The following is a 27,682-nucleotide window of genomic DNA, read 5'->3' as shown; positions in this document are numbered from 1 at the left end:
CCCGCCTCTGCCCTTCTCCTCCAAACTTGGAAGCCTTAGAAGGGTTGTGGCTATATTTAAACACAAACAAACGCACGATCTTATTCGCTGGGGAGAGCGGGGGGGGGGGGGGAGGTTAACTACGCAAACCGATGAAACCCCTCCCACCGTTCGCTTGGCTAAGGCTGCAAGCCTTTGCACGCTTCCTTGAGAATGTGCCCCATAAAATTCAGTGGGGCTTACTTCCGAGTAAACATACATAGGCTTGAGCTGTAAATAAGCCTGCGGAAGGTTACTGGCTGTTTGGTAAGCAGAGCATAATTTTAAGTGGCAGCAGGGGGCAGGGTGGGGGGTCTGCAAGGGAAAATCTTCAATGAAACAATGTACAATCGCCCTTCGCGATGAGCTTAAAGAAGATGAATATATGTATATCATGAATGGTCTCAAGATTCACTTTGGCCCATCGGATTGTGCCAGAGAACAGCAGGATAGAAATTAATAGGCACCAGGCACATCAGATAAAGGGTTGGTTCACCGGACTTCGTCCATGATGACTTGCATGGTGAAGAGGCCCTAGCAAATGTAGCACCACAGACAAAACTGTCGCCTCACAGGTAAGCATGATGTTTTCCAGTGGAATCATTCAGCTATTCAGTATTTACCTGTATCAAGTATAGAAAGAAATCAAGCGATGGGCATGCATGTGTGAGAAGTAGTCCACACTGCCTGTACTCGGAGAATACATGTCTTGGGAAGCAGCAGTGTGTGAACTAGCATGTCACTTGCAAGCAGATTTTTCACATGCATATACACGCACTTGAGGTCATCGCACACACACACATATAAATACACACAGTTTTAACACTTTCATACATGTGTTCCATATAAACTCAGGGTATTCTCATGATCAGTGGAAAGCGGGCTAAGGGAGCTTAGCCTGTTTTCCACGGATGGTGGGAACCACCGGGCTCACAGGCGAGCCTGGTTTCCCCCAAGCGGGCACCCTGCTTAAATACCCCTCCCCATAAATGAGGTTAGCGGAGCGAAAAACTGCTAACCCTGTTTTTTCGATAGCGTATTGCCGTGGTGTGGCTCCACGGCGCAGCAACACACGAGGAGACTCCCAGGCTCGGGGGTCCCTCCAGCATGCCCGGTGTGCTCATGTGGGGCATCCTGGAACTTCCAGGGACTGCGTAGCCCCTGATCCCCACCAGCTCCGTGACGGAGCCGGCAGTCATGTGGGTGGCCAGTCCAGCTGCCCAGGGCTCTGCAGGCGATCTCATTTTGGCAAGTCACTGATCATGAGACTCGCCTCTATATCAGTAATCAAAAAACCTTCGGTTTAAAATGAGAGTTAAGCTGCTTTTCATTTTCACTAGTAGCTTTAAAAGAATAGGAATTGCATGTTAAGGTGCCCATCTTAACTTCCACACCATGTAAAGACTTTGTACGATCTAGTATATGATAATGGCTTTTCGAAGTTAGGCTCCTCCATACACCCAAACTTTGCCTTGGTCATTCAGCTGGACATTGGTCTGGGGAGGGATGCATCCAGACAGACATTTAACAGGTGCAGGTTCCCCAACCACTTCCTAGAGATGCTCCTGATGAATTTCTGCCTGATGCATCTCTGATCAAGGCAAAGTGTAGGTGCATGGAGCCTCATTTCTAAAGCCGTCATCATATACCAGACTACAAAGTCTTTACAACTTATATGGTGCAGAAATTAAGATGGGCACCTTAACTTGCAATTTCCATTGTAAAGCATTTCAACTCTCACTTTAAACCGAAAGTTTTTGGATTACTGAATTTCCAGGCATTCTAAAAGGGAAATATGGGGAAGAGCTTACACAAACCATAAAGTGAAACTTCCTGATGCTAAACACCAAAAACTTTGTAAAACCTTCAACTAAGATAAAGTCACACTCTACCACCCACTCCCGTCACCTGAAAAAACACAAGTAAATTAAATTAGTGGATTCCGTAATAGTGGCAGTGTGATCCCACCTCATGGTTATTCAGCAGGTAAGGACACAAAAAGTAGCAGGTAATTTGTGTTCACTTTATATCTGCTCTTCATTTTTCTTAAAAGCACACACGTGAACACACAACAATGATAATGCTTTAACAACTGAGTCCAAAACGATAGATTATCTTCCCAGAAATTTCCCATAAACCTCACATTTCTGCTTGATCTAATTTCCTTCAGAATTGTGTTAACAGCAAAAGATTGTGAAAGTTGAATACAAGTGCCATAGCCGTTCCCAGACACATGCACCTCACCTGTTCCAGCATGCTTCTCATCTCGGCCCCAGCAAGCCAGTGTCCCCTGCCAGCTGCCCCACCCTCATGGCTCAGAGGGCCTCCGCGCATGTGCAGAGTATGCACATGTGCAGAGGCCATCTGAGTCCTGGGGGGCAGAGGCCGAGGCAGCTGGCAGAGAACACTGGCTTGCTGAGGCCAGGGCAAGGCACATGGCTGAATGGAGCAGTGAGTGGGAGTGTTCCTTGCCAGCTGCCCCACCCCCAGGGCTCAGGTGGCCTCTGCGCATGCGCTGATTCTGCACATGTGTGGAAGGCATCTAAGCCCTGGGGGCAGAGGCCAGAGCAGCCAGCAGGGAATGCTGGCTTGCCATGACCAGGGCGAGGCACGCACCAGAATGGGTGAGGGGCACGTGCCAGAATAGAGTGGTGGTCAGGAGCGGTGGCAGCAGAGTAGGGGCAAAGCAGTGAGTCAGCTGCCATGTTTATTGTGGGCAGCACTATGGGCACTATAACCTCAAACGTGCTGCTGCACCAACTCTTAGCACTAAAAATGCGTTTCTCAGAAGCTCTCCTCACGATCAGTCAGGAGAGCTGCCAGGGTTAACTGTGGGGAAGGAGGGTTTACCTTACCTTTCCCTCAGACGATCCAAGGGGATTCCCTGCGCTGGCAGATTGGTGGCACAGACAAGCGGTGGCTCTTCTGCCATCCTCCCGCACCTTGCCCGGCAGCTCCAGGGGTTGGGCAAAGGGAAGTGCCGCCATGCGGCGACCCGCCCTTGAAGCCCCAGTAATGCACCACACAAGTGCATGGTACATTGCTGGGTACCCCCTCTCTGAGTGTGTCTGCTTGCAGCCACGGCAGACACACGATCAGAAAAATGGGGTTAGCAGAGTGCTCACTCCGCTAACCTTGTTTAGGCGAGGCATTTAAGTGGGCTTGCCGTTTGCCGCCAGGAGCTGCACAATTCCCACTGCTGCACACAACCAGCCGAAACTGGGCTGGGGGCTCCATTAGCCCGGTTTTGGCTGGTTGTGAGAATCACCTCACTGTCTCTTAAACCCAACTTTAAGGATCAGTTGTAAAATAACAATCAATTGGGTCCCAGGGGATATGCAAAGGGCACTTTTCTTGCATGCAGTCTAAAGGCTGAAACTATGCAAATGGACTACAAAATCATTTAAATAGCATTCTCTCGGTCTGAAAAAATGTCACCAACCCTTTCAACCCCTGTTCAAAAAAGAAAAACTTTAAATTACTCTGTGTAAGGCATCTTTCACCAAACTTGCAGAGGAGGTGCCTCTTGTCACCGAATGAATGTGTGCTGATGGCCAGGTTTTGATTTCATAAGCAACTAAGTTAACCCGCACAGAGCATCTGCGCACTAGTACTTGATTGCTCCCCATACCCCCTGCCACAGCCCCCCTCACCTCAGAGATCTCTCCACCCTCACCTGGTGGAGAGATCTCTGAGATCTCTGGGTGAAGAGATCTCTGAGGTGAGGCTACACTCCTGCTCCTGAGCTACACTCCTGCTCCTCCTCCTACATCCCGTTGACTTCATCTCCTTCACCCCTATTGGTCACTTCTCCATCCCTTTACTCCATCACCCTCATCCTTCTTGATCATGGCTGCAGCGTTGCTGGCACCTATTGGCCAAGCTGCAGCTCCCCATCCCCGGAGACCTCCCCACCCTCACCCAATCCCAGCTCCTGCTCCTCCCCACAGGAGCAGCAGCAGCAGTTAACCGGGCCTTTCCTCGCTGCTGCCACTGCCATGGCTGTTCGTTCCCCTCAGGCCACTGACAGACTCAGGCCCGTCCCTCGCCCTTCCTTCTTTCTCTCTTCCCCTCCCTTCTTTTTCTCTCTTTCCCTCTCCTCCACTAGCTCTTCCCCTCTGTCTTTCCTCCCCTCCCTTCTTTTTTCTTTCCTTCTCTCTTTTTCTCTCTTTCTCTCTCTTCCTGAGTTAACAGATCTTGTTAATCTTGTTTCCTCATCTAATTCACACAACGGCAGCCTCCTTCTCCTGAAGGGGCTTTTCCTCCCTCACGACCCCTCTCTTCGCAGACCCCTGCCCACTATTCTTTTATATATATAGATTCCTCTCCTCTGCAATCAAGAACATCTTCCGATCAGTAACAGTTGCATTCAAACTGACCTTAACCATCACAAGCTCCTCCTCCCTATCTGCATATGGAATCCCCACTGCCCAATCACCATGGTGCTTCTGCTTGCGATTTCTTGTGAGATCTGCCATGCATGGGATTAGCCACTGGTACGCCTTAGAGAATTAGATAGATAGATAGATAGATAGATAGATAGATAGATAGATAGATAGATAGAATGTTCAGGGCTTGTAATGGTAGAACATTGAAAATACTCTCCAGCTTAACTGTACTGGCACAATTGTGCCAGTATAATCCAACATATGGAGTGATAGTTAAGGTTGGCCTTTCTATTAAAGATTGGGCAATTGCATGGATTCCTGCCACATTTTGAAAAGGGAAGCACTTTTGCTGATGCAATGGATGGAAGAGGACTTTCTTTCCAAGCACCATCTTCTCATGCCACTGAGGAAAATAAAAAATGATGAAGGGTCTGATGCTATAAGGAAGCAACAGGCAGTGGGCAAAGATTCCAGTGAGGCTAGGATCAAACTTGAAATGTGGGCAGAAGCAGCATGCAATTATGGAAGGTGGAAGAGAGAGCACTGAACCTTTTGGAAGGTTGATAACAAGTGTGAGAACAGCTTATGGTGCTGAAGGAGCTCTGATAGTGACTCAACAAGCAGCATAGCTATGTAGGATGGATTTAGATTTCTCAGACCCAAGAGCATCAGGATCCAATGTGGGAGAGGATCAAGACACTTAAGGCTGGTCTTGTTTTCAGTTTGTTGATTCTATGATAATTTCCCTGTGAAGCTCTTTACTATACAAAGCATCTTCTATCTGGTTTCCTTGTCTGTCTGTCCCCCAAATAGTAGTCAAGGAATTCACACCAGTTTATCATTGGTTATTCCAGGCTTTTTCCATATGTGACCATTTCACCCCCACCATGCATGCCAGGTATATCCACTAGTATAGCACTTCATTACCAGCCTTTATCAGGCCAAAATAAAATATTTATTTATTTATTAAATTTTATCCCAGTCTTCCTCCAAGGAGCCCAGAGTGGTATACATAGTTCATGCTTATCCTCACAACAACCTTGTGAGGTATGCTGGGCTGAGAGACAAGTGACTGGCCCAGAGTCACCCAATGAGTTTCATGGCTGAATGGAGATTTGAACTCAGATCACTCCCAGTCCAACACTCTAACCACTACACCATGCTGGCTCTATGGTCCATTTTTTTACCATAGCAATGGACAGGTGGCTGAGAGAAATGGATGGAACTGGTTTATGAGGAACTGCTGGCAGAATTCTCCAAGGAAGTATTGAAGACAGCACATTACCAGTCTTGTGGCAGGAAACAGACTATGTAGTGAACTAAAATGAGGGCTTTGATCTAGCTTCAGGTTCATACAAATTGTTTGGTGGAGTTTTATTGTGAAACAGAGCAGGTGTGTGCGCTCTCTCTCTCTCTCTCTCTCTCTCTCTCTCTCTCTCTCTCTCTCTCTCACACACACACACACACACCCCTAAAGGTTAGGTAGGCTAGGTATCAAGGGCCAATTGTCAATTGCATTTATATTTTGGTTAAAAGCCCCTGTAATGGAATCCTGGCATGTTAGCAAGTAGGCAGACTTGCACCATAGCCCCTAAAGTGCTAGCATCCATTGTAGGCAGATATTTTGTTGTTGAGGGAAAGTGTTCAGCAACATGATCCTCCACTGCAGTGTAAAATTGTACAGCCCTGCTTGTTTGCTTGTTTATTTATTTATATATTCCATTGCTATATTGCTTTTCATTCAAATAATGCCAAAGCGGTTTACAATATAATTAAAACAAGGCACATTTTATTTAATTAAAATACAAATTAAAATTACAAATATTAAATATAAAAATAATAATATTTTAAAAGTTTGAAAACCTATATAAACCAGTAACACACACAAAACACAAAGCAGCAGCAAAAACTCTACTTTCATATAAAAGTTCTGGGTGAAGAGCCATGTTTTTATTACTTGTTTTCTAAAAACTGTGATGGAGGCTGAGGAACAGATGCTCCTGGGGCTGATGATGGTGATCATTCTAATTGGGCAACTTCTTGGTCCTGTTCAGCAGGTTATCTGATAAGTTTGCTAAGAGCAGAATCCACAGTGTTGTGAATCCTTTCAAAGTGAGTTGCATGGGGGTGTCCAAAATTACACCTTGTGCTTGTGGTGAACCATTCAGATGGTGACTTGCCTCGAGCTGCCTAAAGAGGCTTAGAAGAAAACAGCGACTGACAAGCTGGATAGCCGTGGTATAAGATAAAGGAACCACGATCTAACCATCAGAGTTTATTCTATATGAAGCCAGGCAAAGCACTGGTAAGAGGGAAAAAGTAGGATCGCATGTGCCCACAGCATGCTTTAGCATATGGTGACTGGGATCCCAGGAAAACAAAAAACCCTGCAGGAAGAGGGGGTGCTCTATTAGTCTCCAGCACCAGCAGCCAATGTGGATGCATGGAGAGTCATGGCTGCCTGGGTTACACTAACTGGTATGATGTTGTTGTTGTTGTCATCTATGGGAGTCCCCAGAGAGGGCAACTGGCCTGAGTCCCACACATGGAGGGGAGATCCAAAGTATGGTTCAGATTTGAAATGATCATAGATCCTTTTCATTCAAGGCAGTAAAACTAATCAGTTAAAATATAACCCCAGATTCAAGAGTTATTTCAGAATTTGGGGTTATTACATAGACACAGGACGCAGTGGCTGGCATACCAGGGTGGCCAGAACCTAAGGGGTATACTCGTGGGTCAAATGGGCCGTAAGCCAGAATTTGGCTTTTAAAAAGCCAAATCTGGCCACCTAGTGGCGTACTGCACAATATTACATACATAGTGGAATGTAACATTTGTGAAGTGCGCAAGAGCACTGTTGTGCATGCACAAAAATTTGCTCAAATTAGTTATGTGACTGTGCAGTACTATATAATGGCTGGACTGTTGAATAACTCCATGTGTGCAATTTTTGCACTTTCACAAAAGCACTGTTGCACAACTGTGCAAATGTCACATTCCACCATGTGCATAACATTGCACAGCATGCCAGCCAGAGAAAAGCTGAGAGGGGGCTCAAATGCACATTCTCCCCCTTGGCCTCTCAGAGTCTTAAAAAGGCCACAATTATTATTATGGTTCAATCAAGATATACCAAATATAGTGAGAGAGAGTGGAAGGCAGGCTTCAGGAAGCAGATTTTGCTTCCTCTAGCAACGTCTTTCATCTCCATTGGGAAACACACTGTCATTTTTCGAATCGTTGGTCTAGAAATATTTCGTAACACAGGCATGTTTGGTATGCATAGGCATACCTGTACTGCCCCCTTTCTTCACCATATGAAGTAATATGGAAATGGGTTCTGCCCAGCAGAGTAACACTTAGGAGGAACCTCAAAGACCACTAAGGCAGGGCTTCTCAAACTTGGGTCTCCATGTTGTTGGACTACAACTCCCAACTGATGGGCTTAGTTTTTCTTTAGTCAACAGTAGCCATATTGCAGGGAGGGCCAAATGCATCAGGACTATGGGGGTAGGAGCTCCTAAGCCTACTTTCTGCTATATTTCTGATTCATGGGGACCCCAATCCAGCCACAATATACTCCAGAAAAACTCTCCCATTGGTGCCAAATAGCTGTGCTGGCCAAATGGAGGTAATCCTTTGGACATTTCTAGTTCTGAGTACAGCTCTTGAATGGCATATGGAGGCCAGAAGTTTTCTTCTATTTTCTGTATGTGTCTATCTATTGCCATCTATGTACAAGGCACTTGACAAAGAATAAGAAGACAGATCTCTTTCTTGGGAACATAATCTAGATATTCACACAATTAAAATGGAAGATACCATGAAGGGAAATGGAGGCAGGAGTAAAATTCTTGCTTGATGGACTGCAGCTGCAGGAAAATACCATTTCTATGTTTTTAAAAATCTGTGGGGGGTAGGGTTAGCAATGTGGATACAGAAGCAAAACCAAACACTACACAGACAATTTAAAAAAAAAATGGGTAAAGCCAACCAAGCAATAAATTTATAGATGAGTTGTCCATGTTCAGTGTATCTCTTACTGTACAATGTTAGCAGCATAATTATGGGTGAATCTTGAAAATCTGCTTTCATATCGTAAAGCAAGCACCAGATCCTTAACAGCTGTGAGAAAGAACCTATGCAGTATCTCAGAGGCTTAGGAACCAGGATAAGCTTAGAGGCCTTGCGGTATTCACCAGATGGAGTTTTAGAGGGTGTTTTTCATAACCAGGCTTAAATCAACTTTTCCTTAAACAGGTCTATAATGTGATTGCAAAATTTACAAAAGCACAATGTGTATTCAGTTTATCTTCCATGTTCGGTCCCTCATTAACAGCGTTCACACAAGAGAAAACTAGAGTTCATGTGTGAAAATGCTCTCCCTCCCCTCAAGCTTCTTCTCTCCTTATGCATAATACCGCTGCTCCTCATCACTCTTGTTACTGGGGGGGGGGAATTATTCGGAAACCTGGTGCAAATATATCTGGAGACTTGTCTCATTCATACAAGGCAGAATTTGGGTTTCTATGGAATAGAGCACCCACTCTTCATGGGCCAGAGCTAGTTACAGACTTTTATTATTCTTGCATCCCTTTATGTCTTGTCCATGGAAGCCCAAGTAGCATCTCTCATTAGTTCAAGGAGAGGGCATCTCAGGACAACTGCATCTTGCTTCTGCATTCTTCCTAAGCACAGAAGGTAATTTCAGTTCATTCAGTGCTCACGATCTCCCTGGATGGGACATTCTCCCTCCCTCCCTCTGAGAAAGAGATGAGTGTTCAGTCATGCCACTTCTCCTTTCTCCATGATCACTGATGGGTGTCTCAATTTCTAGCATTCCCATTTTACAGAAAAGAACTAGAAGAATGACACCATGTGTTTATTTAGCCTAGCTACTGTTCAGATTGGTCTTGCTCCAGGTGCAACACTCTGTGTATCTTCAGACATGCCTGTATGCCACCACTTGATTACTCAGTTTTCTGATATAACTAGCAGCAGAATATATCATTTTATTCCACTGCGAACCATAATGCTTGAGTGAAATGATGTGAAATTGCTTATTTGCAGTGTTTGATGGGAATGAGCCATAGCTCAGTGGTAGAGCATCTGCTTTGCATGCAGAAGGTCTCAGCTCAGGTTCAATCCCTGTCATCTCCAGGCAGGCCTGGGAAAGACTCTTCCCTGAAACCTTGGAGAGCCGCTGCCAGTCAGTGTTGACATTACTGAGCTAGACAGAAAAATTATCTGACTCAGTATAAGGCAGCTGCCTATATACTTATGATATGTGATGTATAAGATATCACTTTTTGCTATATTTATTGTGATGAGCATGCATGTATGAATGGGTCTTTTGACAAAGATGAACAAATAAGGCATTTGCACAGATTAGTGCACACTGCCTAATTTCTAAAATGAGAGGTGGTACAGTTTAAATTTGCTTTGTTCCACCTAATCCCAGAACAGTATGTGAAAGGTGGCTGGGGTCCCTCAGTGGTGAGCAGAGAGGAAAGAGGAGTGCAGATTTTGTTTTTGGACACTTCCCGCCAGTATGATACAAAACACTCTGAGGAGAGTTTACCATATAACACAAAAAGCCCCTTTGGGTCTCTGTCATACTTTAACTCTGTAATTGTGAATATTGTTAATCAAAGGAAGTAGATGAGGACAGTTTTGATGAATGTACATCCCAGCGGATGCAGGCATTACATTTGAATTTCAGACAAGAGAAATACAAAAATCAGTGTAATAATCACATATGCATTTTACTAATAATCTGGATTAAACATTAAATCAGAATATTATCAGTTTTTTGCCAGTACTCCATATTTATCTGTTTCTGCCCCATACTTGTCTGTTTATCAAACGTAATCTCTGAACCAACTCAGCACATCTTCAGAGGCAAGATTGCCTGATGAAGAGGCAAGATACTGCAGAGCTGAGCCTGCAGTACCAAGTAGGCTGGGACTAAGCCCTGATGAGAAAACTTTAGTGGAAAGGAAGCCTGAACTCTACATGAGGCAAAAAGAAGAGCAACAGGTAGGAAAGCAGAAGATAAGTGGTTAAAAATCCTCCTCCTCATAATCAAATTAATCTCATGCACTTTATCAAATGTCCCCAAAAGTTAAACATATTCCGGAACACTTAAACTGGATTGTTTACCCTACAACATATTTTAATCACCCTGTTGTATACTCATAATCAAGGTGGCAAACAGAATATAGCCCAGATTCAATCCGAGGCAGCTCCATTTAAGGGATAGGTAGCAGATGATGAGACCCTGCCGGACACCCTGCAAGGCTGCTGCCAGCCAGTCATGGACACATTGAACTGGTGGTCTGACCATTGAATGCATGGTCTGATTATATGTTCCTTCCTACCGTTTCAGAGCATGCAAATAGGTGGTTTGGGAACCCTACTCCATCTTAGCCATCCTGACAGCAGAACGAGGAGGCAGCCCCTCCCTTAATACGGAGGGGGTGGTAACTAACTCCGGGTTAATGAATTCAGTACAAACGGGATCCCCAGTGTATGACAGCGTGCAAACAAATGACGGTTCTTGCTTCTCCCCCCCACCCTCTGTGTTAACAGGGGCTGCTGCCCTGCCTGGCTTTCGTTTGCGCCCTTGGGTTTTAGCGGCTCTTTCGCTTGGGGTGGACAAGTGGGTCAGGCACACGCAGCCGGCCCTGCCATTGCCTGGGGAACTCCAGCAACTGTCTTGTTTCTCGAGTCACCTGCTCGGGTATGGAAGGGGCTTGCAGCATCATAGAAAAGGGAGCCAAGGAAGGCAAGCCACGAGGGGGCATGTGCTGTTCTAATTCATAAAATGTGCGTTCATTGACAAAAACCCGCTGAACACTTGGTGAATGGTGTGTGCATAAGTTAATGCCGCGGGAGTCTCTAGATTCTCTAACGTGACAAGCGGGGGCTGGCTGCAAAGGCGGGGAGGGGGGGACTAGAACCATCTTGCCAAGTCCGTGACGCTTCAGAAGGGGAAAGGAGGAGAGCCGTGAAGTGGCTCCAAGGCGGATTTGCGCGATCCTGGCAATTCGAGTGCGCGTTCTGGCCTTAGGGGGTGTTTTCACTGGTCCTAGACAACTCAACCTGGCCTGGCACCGCTTTGTACATTAAAGTCTTATAGGGAGGGAAAGTTTTACTAGCAAGCATCACAGGGACGAGATGCTGGTCAGACCCAACACTTTCTCCTGGTTGCAAATGCCCCGGGGAAGGAGAGATGGAAGAACATCTTCGCGGAAAGGCGACAGAGGGTGAGAGCGACGCCAGAAATTAATCCAAATTATTAATTTTTAGGAAAATCTGGTCAGTATCTTCACCAGGTACCCAAAGAAGCTTTGAAGCAAAGCAACAACACATATTTATATACTACTTTTCAACAAAAGTTTCCAAAGTGGTTTACATAGAGAAAGAGTAAATAAACAGAAAGATCACACACACTTCCTGGATTCTTGCGCAGTCTTCCAAAAACATAGACATGTTTGAATTGGGGTAGAATGGAAGCAGTTTCTGGGAGACTGCAATCCTAAACGCACTTAAGCAAATGTCACATAAATCAGACTGGGATCTGGACGTTCCCGTAAGGAAACGATGGGTACATTTACTTTAATCACCTAAGCACTAATAAAAGTGCTCTTTTGGGAGTACTCCTTAGAAACGATCCTTGGAATCACAAACGTGAACGGGCAAATGTATACGCTTTGAATGGTTGCCACCTTTCCCATGTCGAAAAGGAAGCGTAATCAGGGAAGCCCGGGAAAGCTGGTCTTGTGGTAGCAAGCACGAATTGTCCCCTTTGCTAAGCAGAGTCTGCCCTGGTTTGCATTTGAATGGGAAACCACATGGGAGCGCACCGTAAGATGATCGGGCCGCTCTGAAAAGAGCAGAAGGTCCCAAGCTCCCTGTGTAGAGAATACTGAGCTAGATGGACCGATGGTCTGACTTGGTATAAGGGGCAGCTTCCTAGGTTCCTAACCATCCCTTGTGCAACCCTCATATTTTCATCCCTGGTGCTATTCCCTTGTCTCGGGTTGTCTCCAGTTCCGGCCAGAACCGAACAACGTTATAAACAAGAATCTTTGCAGAACTGGCCAGCCCACCGTTGAGACTGTGTTGGAAGTTTGGCAGGTGGACAGCAGCGGTGCTTTTGCGTGGAGCTGGTGACAGAAGGGCCCCTTTCGAGGTTCGTTGGATGGGAAGATGGATGATTGTGACTGGAAACACATACACACCCGCACGCGTGCGCCCCAAAGTGCGTTGGAGACAGGAACGGAGTAGTCCCCTACGATGTAGACTTGGGTGCTCTTTCGTTACCACTATATATGCTTGAGCTACCTTTTCCTTCACATTCCAGCGTGGCCGAAGGTGGGGCGGGCGGGCGATCTCCACTCCTTCCGCAGATATTCCGAGTGTAGGTTGTAAATCCACTCTTGGAGAAAGCGAGGTGGATGCCAAAACAGGGCAAGGTGTCTAATTAACGTAGAGTGAACGAGCGGGTCTGAGTGTGAGGCAGGTGCAGCTTGAGCTTAAGTCAGGCAGCTTTCCGTGGAGAGGTGTGAGAAGTTGCTTTTCTACAGCAGGGATGTCCAACCTTGGGTCCCCCCAGATGTTGTTGGACTACAATGCCCATCACCCCCAACCACAATAGTCTTCGGCTGACTCCGTTCTAGAGGTCCACCAGCCTGGACATTTGGCTTCATTCAGAAGCTGAAGTGAACTCTAGTACATCTTGCATGAAATCAGATCCCGCGAAGAGGGGGAATAGCTGATCTTGACTGACTGAGATACTTTCTCGATTCTATGGCGTCTCTAAAGATCTCCTGTCACCCCACTTAAATCAACGGCAGCCCCCATTGCTTTAAGTGGTTTTGAAGAACAGCGCCTCAACGCAACTCTACTAGTGACGTTCTTTTCGACGTGACATCTTTCCTACCTGTAAACCCGACCTGAACCCAATAGGTAGAAAAATTCGAACTCTTCCGTTTGAACTCGGAGTTTAGAAAACCTGTTCTCATCGTCGTTCCATTTTAAGCCCAATGAGATGGGAACACTTAGCCTTTCCTGCATTGTGGATTGACCCTACCGCTTTTACCCTCTGACCCCCGTTTCTGGTGTGGTCTGTTGATCTGGGCATGTGGCTCTCCACAAAAGTGGGAACAGGAGGCTAACAGTAGTCCACATCCCGTTTAAGTGGGGTGACACTCACTGCACTGCTGTACCCTGGTGCAGCCTGCTCTCAAGAAAAGTCTGAGGTTCTGAGTTAAGACATGTGACATTTAAATGGGAGGAAATGCAGGTGGCCAAAATGAGTGAAGGCCGTGTATTAATCCCAGGAGTATCCCTATTCAAGTGGAAAATCTCCCTCCCACCTTCTTTTTTCAGAATAATGATACAGCTATGTATGGTTTGAGGGCTACTGTTCCACTCAGTGCCATGGGACTCACCGAAACCTCTGCACAGCACTTCCCCGCCAGAGCCCACCTACACATCTCCCATTTCCATTTGGGTTTTTTGGGGGTAAGGAGGCCATGCCTTTGTTCCATTTTTTAATAAAGCCAAACTGTTTCGAGACCTTATGCCAAATCAGCTTAGTGCTACTATTGTACTAGCACTTCTATTGTATTAGCTTTTACACTGGATTTTTGCCTATAGTAACATCATCTGGGTAGGGAACACCAAAACAGCCCTAGATCAACATCTCAATATGCTGGCATGGTGCCAGCCCATAGTGGATCAAGGCCTCTGTGTGCCTGAGCCAGGGTGCCAAATGCCACCCTCTTGTGTGCATCGTCCTCAACTCCTATTCCTCATGGTACAAGCAGAGGGCATCATGCCACCCCACTGGCACCCCAACAATCTTCTGTCTGAGGCAACTGCCTCATCTCGCCGCCTGGTGCCAGACATTTTTTATTTTACATGCAGAGGTGCACACAAGAGTGCCTGCTGCTCCTGTGCATTCCCAAAATGCAATATAAACTCAGGGACACAGCAGGGAAATGACTTGACTAGCAAGCCAGAGATTGCCGCTTCGAATCTCTGCCAGTATGTTTCTCAGACTATGGGAAACACCTATATCAGGCAGCAGCAATATAGGAAGATGCTGAAAGGCACCATCTCATACTGTGAAGGAGATGGCAATGGTAAACCCCTCCTGTATTCTACCAAAGACAACCACTTGGCTCTGTGTTCACCAGAAGTCGGCACTGACTCGACGGCACACTTTACCTTTTACTTTTGTACATTGTTTTTTAAATGAGTTTTAAATGGTTTTTAAAATTGTTTTTGAATTGTTTTTGGAACTGTGTTTTAAATGGTGTGTGTGTTTTAGGTCTTTTTACATTTGTTGTACACCATCAGAACCTTTGAATGGGCAGGTTTATAAATGTAATAAATGAATGAATGAATAAATAAATAAATAAATAAATGGGAGGAAGTTCAGCCACCCTCACAGTATCGACTGCCTATTCGTGTGGCTGGAATATAGCACTATGAAAGTGCACAAACCACACTGAATCGCAGAGATATAATTCCACTTGCAATTCAAACCATAAAAACAATAACTGGGTTGTGCTACAAAGAGCAAGTCTGGAAGTGCCACTGGTGGAACCTTGCAATGGAGGAGTCACTAAAGCAGATGGGTAGAACTGGTCTGCAAATAGACCAATACCATTAGTCCAGGAATAGGTGCATGACTGTTACCAAGCAGAGAAAGGGAACTGAAGATGAAACATCTTAAGAGTGACTATGTTGATTTAAAAGAAAGAAAGGGAGGACCAAACATGGTTTAGTTGCTGACAGAAGCAGTTGTGCCCAGCAGGATACACATGAAGCAGCATGTGAACAAGTTGAGATTCTTCAGATAGGTGCCAAGAGAAGTTTATGGCCACAACTCTGTGGACATATACTGTGGACATATACTAGGCAGAAAGTCCCACTGAACTCAGTGGGAAGGCTTATGAGACAACAGCTCCAGTTGTAAGCACATTAATGTGGAGTTAAGTTCAGTAGGATTCAGTGGAGCTTTGATTCAAATGAACATGTTTAGGATTGTGTGTTAAAGGCAAATTCTATGACAGTTTCAAGAAACTAGAAGAAGAAAGGAGGCAAAGGAGAAGATATATCTTGTCAGGCATAAATTTATACAGATTTCAGAAAGTAGAGGGATGTAGCAGATTAAAGCCTTTGTCTCAAAGCTAGCTCATGTGGGGGACAAGAAATGCTGAGTCATCCATGGTGAGCTGCCTGGCTGGGCTTCTCCTAAAACCTTTCTATATTTCCAGTAGATTTAAAATGTTGACATCAAGCACCCTAACACTTGCAGAAAACCAGGTCAGTGGATTGGATGCTTTAATCCAAGGTCCCTCTGTAACTGGATACATGGGATAAGAAAAACTGATAGCTGCTGAGTGCTTGAGAATGCTTTTGCACCAGAGGAATCCTCCTTCCCCTTTTCCCTGAGTTAGAAACCAACTCTGAGAGGTTTGTAAACAGGAAAGAACAAAAAACAGTTTTATTCAATTACTACAGACTGCTTCCATCTGAGGCTTTCAGGTTTTAAATGCACTCACAAATACTTAGTAAAATACAAATAAGTAAAAATAGGTTCTCTTTGGCTTCAGTTTCAGGTTGCATTTAGGCATGCTTAAAAGTTTACAGAGTCTTTTGCAATGCCCGAGGTGGGTTGAGCATAGGCTAGTGTATTTTATTTCAATTACATTGCAAATAAACTATAATAGAACAGTATCAGGAATATACAAAGCACACACACACGAAGAAATATAGGTTTCTAACACAAAATCTGACTAACAAACTGTTCCCTGTGCTGAATTCCCCTTTCCTTGAAAACTCACCCAACATCTGATGAGAATCAAGCTTCCTGCAATCCTGTCTCTCAAGAATCTGCAGATATTCCATGTGAGAAACCTTCATGCTGGCTTTGACCACGAGGGAGCAAAAACTCCATGCCCCTCACTAAGCTTTTCCACAAGCGCTTCTTCCTGACAAAGGACCCCCTTCTTGTTCCCAAAATTCTCAGCAACCACTCTCTAGGTCCCACCACCTGGTGTACTGATTGGCTGACCTAGAGTTCACCAGCCTGTCATCAAGAAAAGGGTTCACTCCCTGTTAATTCTTTAGAGGGAGGGGAGGCTCATCACTACAAGGGGGAACAAAAGAAATCCACCCTGCCCACACTGAAAATAGGAAAAGATCCAGTTTAATTGTCAGGAAAATCATCTAACTTGAAAAATAGGTACCAGTGGACCAAGAAAAATGCTATGGCACCTGTCCCACGTGCATTAGGTATAGGACTTCCTTCCTTAGTTGATGTCTGTATGAAATGACCATCTAGATTTCTTCCAGCTCTATTATGCTAGGAATGCTAACTAAAGAAAGAGATCTTGCTACCATTCATTACTGACAAAAATTTCCATTTGGTAGTTTTCTTTTCTCCCAGTGACAACTGGGAATTTTAAAACTATTGAGTTTGGCTTCAGCAGATGGAGATTTCTTTTCTAGTGGACTATGGTTGTTCTCCTTCTTGCTTGCCCAGGTAGAGAGAGTCTTGGTTCTACCAATCCCAGTGCTCTTCACATGAGGCTTCATTGCCATAGGAATATAAGAACATAGGAAGCTGCCATATACTGAGTCAGACCATTGGTCTGTCTAGCTCAGTATTGTCTTCACAGACTGGCAGTGGCTTCTCCAAGGTTGCAGGCAGTAATCTCCCTCAGCCCTATCTTGGGTTCAATTAAAAAAATCTTGTCCTATTAAAAAAAACAACACCAAACTTGTCCTATCTTGGAGAAGCCAGGGAGGGAACTTGAAACCTTCTGCTTTTCCCACCTTCTGCTCTCCATCCCCTGAGGGGAATATCTTACAGTGCTCACACTTCTAGTCTCCCATTCATATGCAACCAGGATGGACCCTGCTTAGCTAAGGGGACAAGTCACACTTGATACCACAAGACCAGCTCATCTGGGAAAGGTTCTACTGATACTGCAGGTTTGGTTTGAGGAAGTGATTGTTTTCTGATTAAGAAGATTCAGGAAGCTATCAGGAAGTTGCCAGGAAGGAAATGAAAAGAAGTTGATGAAAACATAGACCCTTCTATTCCATTGCTTTGTTGCAATGCAGAAAATGGGCACCTTTGTTCATGAGAAACAGAGGCAGCTGGAAGGAAAGTCTGAACTGATTACCTGGTCTGGTGGGAGAGCCGGGGTGTCCCCAAGCAGAGAGTGAATCATTAGTGTAAAGTTGCAGGTAAGGTGAGGACTATCCTGGGATCAGATCTTTGCTTCACACTCCTATGGCCAGCCTATCACAACACCCACTCATAGCAGCAACTCAAACACTGAGGAAGCATAACCAGCACCAGACCCAGTGCACCAGATCTTGACACCAGACTTGAACCTGAGAAAGTCCCAGGGCTGGGTCCCCCAAGGAAGCTCCCTCAGAGTGTGTGGTCTCTGGGGCAGCACACCTGGAACAATGACTTCCCCAGAACTGAGTGAGAGTACCCCCACCTCCTAATAATACTTCTCAGGATTCCCTGTGGCTAGGAAATAAATGATGATTGATTGATTGATTGATTGATTGATATCTCTTCCAAAAATGGGTCAGGGCAGTTTACATAGAGGAATAATGAATGAATGAATGAATGAATGAATGAGATGGATCCCTGTCCTCAAAGGGCTCACAATCTAAAAAGAAACATAAGATAGACACCAGCAACAGTCACTGGAAGTACTGTGCTGGGGGTGGATAAGGCCAGTTACTCTCCCACGGCTAAATAAAGAGAATCACCATGTTAAAAGGTGCCTCTTTGCCAAGTTAGCAGGGGTTATTAAAAGTATGTAAGTTTGTGGTGTAGATTGTGTGTGTGTGTGTGTGTGTGTGATTGTCATGGACATCCCATGTTCCATCATCAGCTTTGCAAAATCCTGTCTACTTTCAAGCCATGTGGGAAACCGTAGACATTGCCCAGAACCTCTGGGCTGCTTCACACATACATGGTAATCACAATGACTTGCAGCATCAATCAGAGCCCTCCTAGATCAGGAGAAGTGGAGCTGGCTCCCCCACTGAAGTCAAGGAGAAGCATCTTTTTTCAACACACTCTACAATGAGTCAATTGGGTGTGGTCTGACATTGGGCAAGCATGATCCCTTGGTGGGGTCCCCGCCTATATATTTAATGTGGGTTGGATGCACAACTGCAAAAGTATAGGCATAAAAATTAGAGACAGTACCCTACTAAACCCAATGGGAAACAAACAGATGAAAAAGGGATGGATTTCATGACAGCATGGTTTCCATTGATATGAACAAGATCCTTAGACACAAAGATGAATAGAGGCATGAAACGCCTTTTTTCTCTTGCGTATCTCCACCAATTTTAGGAACTGGTTATATATATTTTTATTATAATATCAGCATTTTCACATTTGAGATTACGTAAGGCCAGATTGTTCTACCTTATACTCTCCAGCTGTTGGACTACAGCTCCCATCATCCCCAGCCACAATGACTACAGTGCTATTCAATTCAACGTGTGCTGTAGATATAAACGGTAAGTTGCTCAGCAAGTTCAGTATAGTCACATTTAATTTCAAAAGAGGAAACGTCAAAAATGAACCAATCAGTTAAAAGCAAGTTGAAAGGATGAGTAAAATATTTTACGATGAGTAAAGGTGAAGGTAAAGTTGTGCCCCTGAGTCAGTAAAGGCTATTTAAAATTACAATAATAGCAGCTTGGCTAGAATGTATACAACAGATTAGGAAAGCGGCCCGGGCGGGGCGGGGGGACAATTCCAGGAGGATGCCAGCATGGCTTACAGAGACGAAAGCTTGGGGCAGTGTACAAATTTGATACATACATACATACATACATGTATCAAGCAGATTCAGATGCTATAAAAGGCCAAAAGGTGTTTTAAGCGAAGAGGTTTTGCCCAAATGAGGAAAATTCAAAGGCTACTGGTTTGAGAGGAAAGCTGGTCTTGTGGTAGCAAGCATTACTTGTTCCCTTAGTTTAGCAAGGTCCACCATGGCTACATATGAATGGGAGACTACAAGTGTGAACACTGTAAGATATTCCCCTCAGGGGATGGAGGTGCTCTGAGAAGAGCAGAAGGCTTCAAGTTCCCTCCCTAGCTTCTCCAAAACAGGGCTGAGAAGACTCCTGCTGCAACCTTGGGGAAGCTGCTGCTAGTCTGTGAAGACAACACTGAGCCAGATAGACCAATGGTCTGACTCAGGATATGGCAGCTTCCTATGTTCCTATGACCCTCTGACCTCCGACTATCTACTTGGCTTGACCTCTGATGTTTTCCAAACCTTTGCCTACTAGTTTGAGCCCTGCTATGTGACTACCTGCTCGATTGGACCACTGACTGCTGAGCCCCAGTATCCCTTGGATCCCTGAGCCCCAGCTGGTTGACTGGCTCATCCAGTCCCAGCCCTGGAGTTGCACCTCCCAATGACTGCGGCTGGCTCAGCCCTGAAGCATTTACCGTATTTACCCAAATAGAAGATTCTGAATTTTAGACAATTCTCTAAAAGTAGAGCTTAAACACAGGTTATACCCGCATTTACTCAAAAGGAGCAGGATTCTGAATTTAGGACGACCTCCGAATTTCTAATATCAAAAAAGCCTGGAAAAAACCTGGTGGCTATAGGCCACCTCCAGCCTCAGAAGCAAGATGCCTCTAAATACCAGCTGCAGGCGAACATAGGAAGCTGTCGTATACTGAGTCAGACCATGGGTTCATCTAGCTCAGTATTGTCTACACAGACTGGCAGTGGCTTTTCCAAGGTTACGGGCAAAAGTCTCTCTCAGCCCTATCTTGGAGATGCCAGGGAGGGAAGTTGGAACCTTCTGCATGTAAGCATGCAAATACTCCTGCCAGAGCCCCTTCCCCTAAAGGGGATATCTTAAAGTGCTCACATGTAGTCGCCTATTCAAATGCAAACCAGAGTGGACCCTGCTTAGAAAAGGGGACAATTCATGCTTGCTACCATAAAACCAGCTCTCCTCCTTCACCTCTTTCCTGTGGACTTCTCTTGCCTGTTGGCTTCTCAGGGGCATCTGGTGGGCCACTGTGTGAAACAGGATGCTGGACTGGATGGGCCTTGGGCCTCATCCAGCAAGGCTGTTCTTATGTTAACCTAGTCTTAGATTCAGGTAAATACAGTAAGTTCTGTTTTAGTAACAAGCACTCCAGCTTCCTGGTCTTTGCTCTGAGGCTTCTGGTATTAGGAAGCAAACACCTAAGCACTGTTAAGCAGGGCTGCATACTTGCTCCACTATTATTTAATTGCTACATAAATTCTATGGTGGAACAATAGAGCCATTTAGATTTCCACCCTCCTAAATTTGCAGGGAGGCATGTATCTATCTTGCTTTACGCAGATGATGCGGTCCTTTTGTCGAGGATGCCAATTAGCCACAAAAAAATGCTGAGAGCATTAAGTCTGTACTGCAAGAAGGAGGGTTTGGAGATAAATTTCCAGAAAACCAAAATAATGGCTTTCGCACGGAGACCTAGGATTCGCACTTGGAGGATCGAGGGTCAACTTATTGAGCAGGTATCATTCTTTAAGTACCTAAGGGTAGTTTTCCATGCTGGGAGCACTAGGAAGGCCCACGCGAACTACGTAGCCTCCAATGCCCAGAAAAGCTCACTTGCCATTCTACAGTACTTGTGATCAAAAGGTGGCTACTACTTACCAGCAGCTTTTAAACTATTCAAAGCAAAGTCACTGTCCCAACTACTTTATGGAGCTCAGCTGGGGCTTTTTCCGAATATAACAACTTTGGAATGTGTACAGTCAAAATTTTTGAGAACTGCCCTTAATATTCCAAGATCTGTTTCAAATGCTGCTGCCCGTTTGGAGACTGGCTTTATTAGGGTGGAGGCCAGTATCTGGATTATTATATTCTGTTACTGGCTCAAACTAATTTATCATCCAGTTGGCCTGGCTCCTCTAATTTTACAGGATGATTTGGGCTCCAGGTGGATCCAGTCTATTGAGGCTAAAATAGCTACTTTGGGCCTCTCTCTTACAATTCTGTCTAAGCTGGGATTTGATCAGGCAAGGTTGCTGGTTAAACAATGAGTGTTCAACTCCGAATGGCAAAATGACCTCGGGAAGGTCTCCAAATTTTACTTCTCAGAGGAAAGAAGATATCTAGTCTCTGCAATGAATTATTTTACTTGGTTGGAATTTCCGAGGTATAGGAAAGCTTTTACCTTGGCTCGTTGCCATTGTTTACCCTCGGCAGTTCTAGAAGGGCGCTATAGAGGGGTTCCATTTGCTGACAGACTTTGCCCTTGTGGGTTGGATCAGGTGGAAACTACTGAACATGTTCTATTATTCTGCCTTTTTTACAAGGATATCCGTGAATCTTTCATTACTCCTTTGCTTTGTAAATTTCCCGGTCGACAGGAGCAATTTTATTGTTCCTTGTTGCTTTCGGACTCAGAGTGTTTAATTACATCTAATGTGGCTAAATTTTGTGCTGCTGCCATAAATATACGTCACCGGATGGTTAATAAGCATATTTTACTGTTTTAAATTTTTTTATCACTATGTTTTCAATTTTGTCAACTTTTTTTAACTAATTCTAATTTCAGCCTGTTTTAATTATATACACTCAATTTATTGTTATATAACTGTAATCTTTCTCTTCTGTTTTGGCTTGTGGCTGTAACATTAAAGAAGCAAACACCTAAGCACAGCATGTCTCAAAAGGTCTTTCTGATGTGCAATTTTCCCTATACTGTAAATGCATGTATGGCTTGGCATGCACATTCTGCACTATCCATATTCTGAGAATCTGAAACAATTACACCCATCACCATCAACTCATCTTAGACCAAATGCTCCTGAGCTTCTGTGAATTTCCCTCCAGAAGTCAGTTTAAAAGTTGCATAGCAAACATTTTGATTTTAAGTACCAGCCCTCTGGTTCTCTCATGGTTCAGGTAGAGTCCATCTCTTTTGTACACATTTGACCTGTCCCAAAATGTTCCCCAGTGCCCGACATTTTTTTTCCTTCCCAACACCAATTTTTCATCCACTTACATAGATCCTACAGTTTTTCTTGTCCAGCTGGCCTTCCATCTAGAACTGGTAGCATTTCTGAACTTTACCTTCCTACTTAGCAACCTAAAATTGTCTTCTAGGCCTTCATGACTATTGTAATTGCTGCCATATGTACAATGACCACTGACTGAAAATCCTATCTACAAGGCACATGATATATGCAATATTCACACCAGACGGGCACCATGAAGCCAAGATGCCCATGTCCATCTCTTTATGTTCCTGATTATCAAATCTCCCACTTACAAAAACCCACATCCTAACCTCTGAAGGCATATTTTTGGCATGGGAGAACTCAGTTTGTCATCTGAGAAGTTTCCCTCTTTCTTTGTATGGAATACTCTTGCCAAGGCCCTCATTGTTTGAAGATCTAGTGTCAGCATGGAACTGGACCATTATCACTTTCCTGAAGGGCTTATCTACATACCCCACTGCTTTCAGTTTCTCTGGTCAGCCACATTGGCCTCAAGGGAACAAATTTGTTCCTTAAATGCCAGGAGCCCAGCTGGCAGATACAGTAGTTAGCCATTTACTTGCTGGCTTTGTAAATAAGGTTTTTCTTCAGTTTGGTTTTTTAAAACTTTTCTATTTTAAAACGTTGCAAAGTTAGGTGTAGTTTGTTTTTAAGCTTATTGTAGAGTAAGAAAGGGGCTCTACTTCACTAGCCTCTTTCTCTGTTGCCAAACTTGCATCAGTGCCTCACTCACTTGGTTCATTTCCTTTTTCTCAATGCTTTGTCACTTGGGCTGCGGTCTGTCATTCCTGGAGTTCCTCATGTTGTAGAGCTCTTTCACAAATACCACAGTATTGTGGCTAGTTCCCCTCACCATTTTTCGATTGTGAGCCCTTTAGAGACAGGGGTCCATCTTATTTATTTATTATTTCTCTGTGTAAACCACCCTGAGCCATTTTTTGGAAAGGCAGTATAGAAATCAATCAATCAATCAATCAATCAAATAAATAAATAATTTCTGTCGTCATGAATTAAGGTAAAAAGGCTGAATTCAAAGATGGTATGGAGCTCAGTTGCAATCCCAGGACCAGGGGCATAGCAAGGTTGGGGTGGGCTCTAGGACAAATAGTGAAGATGGGGCCCCCAGGCCCTCTAGCTGTCAGTCAGTTGACTGAGGAAGGGGTGGGCTGAAGCTGAGCACTAGCCAGTAAGGAGGACAGACGGGTGATGCCTGACACTCCTCCCCTCCCCCTCCTGAAGAGGACTCATCTTGCTTGAAGCTGAGATGAATCCTACGGTCAGGAGCCAGCAGTATGCCAGTGAGCTGGGGAGGTGAAAGCAGGAGAGTGAAGAGTGAACTATCACCCAGCTATTCCCTTGCTCAGGCCTAATTCAGCTCAGCTAGATGACTCAGCTGCTACAGACTGCACAAGATTACAACTTAAGTTTAAATCAGGGTTTTAATGAGTGATTGAATGACTAGGGGTGATCAAAGGTCATGTGGACTCCTCTGGGAGCACAATAGTCTGACCAACTTTAAGTTTGGCTTGGCTAATCCTACAACTTTGCCATCGTGGTGTAGCCACGATGCTACACGATGCTACGTGCTACGATGCTACAATGCTACATGGTGGAGCCAGTGTGGTGTAGTGGTTAGAGTGTGTAGTGGTTAGAGTGCTGGACTAGGACCAGGGAGACCCAAGTTTAAATCCCCATTCAGCCATGAAACTAGCTGGGTGACTCTGGGCCAGTCACTTCTCTCTCAGCCTAACCTACTTCACAGGGTTGCTGTAAAAGAGAAACTAAAGTATGTAGTACACCACTCTGGGCTCCTTGGAGGAAGAGTGGGATATAAATGTAATAAGAATAAGAATAAGAATAAGAAGCATTTTCCTTTTCATCTCCCAGAGGTTTCAGCTACCAGGAACAATGGTAATGACTTCTTTGTGTGAATGAGCCATCATGGATGAAACATGACATTAGAACATCCATATAATCTTACTTCACCTCAGACACAATGCTTTTTATGGAGTCAGTTTACATATTTGGCTATAAGTCAAAAAATATTCATCAAGTGTTGAGTAATCAAGTGATAAGAAAACAAGTAATGACCATGCAAGTGTGAGCGAGCCCTTCATACAAATGTGCATAATATAATAATTTTCTGGTCATTCTGTATTGCAGGTCCTTCATAATGTTGGTAAAAGTATGTACAAATCAAGAGATGTTAATGGAAGCTCATCTGGAATCTCATCCACTTGGTCTGAGCTGCTGCACGTCCAGCTCAAGCTTACAGCTGGAGAAAACACAGGAAGCAGAAAGAGAGCCAGCTCATATGATTTTTCTGATCACCTGCTGCAAGACACTTGAGAATAGTGAACCAAGGAAAGGCCAGAGTGTATAAAGAAGAATTGATTGTTGCTGTTGTTTTTTGTATCATAGCAGGTTGTTGGGAGCTGAAACCAAATTTCACTTAGATTCCAACACGAATGCCATTTCAAAATGCAAATTGCCATGTCTCAAACCCAAGCTTTTTCCCCAAGCTAAGCTTGATAAAGCCTGAGAAAGAAAGAGAAAGAATAGTATATTGATTAGATGGCTGATGACACCAGTTTGAAAGAATGGTAGTTCACATTTAATGGTGGATTTCAGTGTCAAAACACTTGATGTTGAATGTTGGTAGAGAAATCTAAGTCCCAATATTAGATTTAGAATACCAATGTTAATTCTAACATTGTTAATTAACAATGTTAATTCTAGGAAGTTCCCCATTGCTTTTGCTTGACCAAGCAGTACAAAATACAGGATGGAATACCAATGAGCTTAGTTGTGCTGGTATTTTGTTTCTGTGCCATTATGCTGAATGGCAAATGTCCTTGCCAGATTGAAGCCCTACTATGGTACCATTCTTTGTGATATTCCCTCCTGGCTACCACACTGGACTCTTACACTTACTTGCTGTGCGCAATATGATGACGGTTCACTCAAGGGTGTGTGAAAAATCAGAACAAGGCCATATAACATGTACTGTATGTTCAGACTGGTCAATGACAGCCAATTGCATGTGTTTCTTCTGATCAAATTATTCCATACTGTGGGCTAGATATGAAATGCTCAGAGTGAACATCTCAGGGATGTTTGTAGAATGTTTTCCCAAGGGATGTTTATCAGGTACCTTTTAGGTTACTGGTTTTAAAAAAAATAATCTTTTAACCAAGGCCCTTTGTGAATTTGAGAAGTGTTCAATTCATAATTATCAACGTCTGGTCCGTGACTGAAATAACTTCAGGGAGTTACACCGCGGTTACCTTAGCTTGTCTGGGCATTGTTCCTTGATGTCCTTCTTCCTTACAGGTAGTTTGGATTTGAACCTTCCTGCAGGAAAGCTGGTGGCTGATATCCTGACTAATCCTGCACGTGTGCTCTTACCAGCACCATTCCTGCAGCACTAACTTTGATGCTCCTGAAGCATTAGTACTTTTGCACAAGCACACAATGATCCTTGCCACTTTCCCCCTGCTCCAGAAGCCTGCAGAAACGCATCCCTGGGGGCTGTACAACCCTCGGAAATGTATTTCTGTTGTCAGACAGCACTTCCGGAGCAAGGTGCACTTTGGGAGCACTAATGCTAGAACTGTACATAAGCTGCTGTTAAAAGCCCGAGCACAGTATTCATCAGGGTGCCAGTCACTTCCTTGCGTGTTTGTTGATGTCTCAACCCATAAATCCAGCTCCTTTGTCAATGAAGTTCTCATTCTCAGTTCCATGAAAGCTTAACTTCTGTGCCAAAAATAAATTACTCATGCCTTCTTTTGAACTTAATATTTTGAAACGTCACACAGTTAAGAATATTTTGTAAGGTATTCATATGGACAAGGAATCAAAGGGCTGTAAGTAGTTGAGGGATGTCACAGGGGAACGTTATTAGAGGCAATGTTGTCTAAGCAAGCCAATCATGCAGACCACAGAGACCACTGAATTATTTTGCAAATACGGACAGCATGTTGGATAGCCCCATGTTGAGTTCTCTCTCTCCCCTTTTGTTGTAACATCTAATACAACTTGTCCTTTGCCCTGAGGTTATTACACTATGCATTTCCCTGCCCCTGTTCCATATCATTAGCTGTCATTGATGAGAAGGGGGAAATGTTCTGTATAATGATATCTGCATTTGGTGTACATAGGAACATAGGAACCTGCTATATACTGAGTCAGCCCATTGGTCTATCTAGCTCAGTATTGTCTTCACAGACTGGCAGCGGCTTCTCCAAGGTTGCAGAGAGGAATCTCTCTCAGTCCTATCTTGGAGAAGCCAGGGAGGGAACTTGAAACCTTATGTTCTTCCCAGAGCGGCTTCATCCCCTGAGGGGAATATCATGCAGTGCTCACACATCAAGTCTCCCATTCATATGCAACCAGGGCAGACCCTGCTTAGCTATGGGGACAAGTCATGCTTGCTACCACAAGACCAGCTCTCCTCTCCAAGGAGAGAGTGTAAACTGCATGATGCATTACGATAAAAGAGTGAATGTGATATGAAGCTGCCATTTGTGTTTCTTGCAACATATAGTTTCACCCTTAGAGACATATTCTAACAATCATGTAGACAAGAAACTTAGTAGGGATGCTAGCTCTTTTTTCTGTTAGCGGCAGTCCCTCAACCATGGAAGGCCATCATCCTCACGCACTGCTTGTAAGCTCCCAGAGGCATCTAGCAGCTCCCTGTTGGAAACAGATTATTGGCCTGGATGGACCTTAGTCTGATCCAATACAGCAATGTTTTTGTTCTTACATTCTGTGCTTTTAACAGCTGTGTGACAAGCAATAATTCAGGAGGTGAAGCTGCCCTATCACTGCATCTGCATGCTGGGAAATGCTTCACTGTTGAAATTCTGCTTGTTAAAGATGCAGAAGCCCTGCCAAGAACAAAAAAGTTGGCAAGTCAAGAAACTTGCCCTTTTTAAAAAAGAAAAACAAGACTCCCTGAAATATAAATTCTGCATCAGATATCGTATTCCATGCTGTTCTTCCACATTTGTTTCATTGTGAGTTGATATTTTCAGGCTGTGCCACATATATGTGAATTTCAGCGGCCATGCTGAGGACCCACAAGTTTTAAGATATGAATTTGTATCATGTTAAAATCTGTTGGTTTTAATTTTGTGGCTGATTTTAAATTTTTGAATTGTTTTAATTTTT

The 27,682-nt window shown here is 44.3% G+C and overlaps 1 long non-coding RNA gene across 1 annotated transcript; it reads left to right on the top strand.

Moving 5' to 3' along the window:
* The first annotated feature begins 186 nt into the window (after positions 1-186).
* LOC128339780 (uncharacterized) lies at positions 187-27,682 on the top strand. The gene is made up of 2 exons (XR_008313210.1): positions 187-593; positions 24,668-27,682. It is a non-coding gene; the product is annotated as an uncharacterized LOC128339780 (long non-coding RNA).

The sequence above is a fragment of the Hemicordylus capensis genome, chromosome 1, assembly GCF_027244095.1.
Source record: "Hemicordylus capensis ecotype Gifberg chromosome 1, rHemCap1.1.pri, whole genome shotgun sequence".
In the NCBI taxonomy this organism is placed as follows: Eukaryota; Metazoa; Chordata; class Lepidosauria; order Squamata; family Cordylidae; genus Hemicordylus; species Hemicordylus capensis.
The sequence above is the reverse complement of the archived record's forward strand: the minus strand, read 5'-3'. Positions and strand labels throughout refer to the sequence as shown.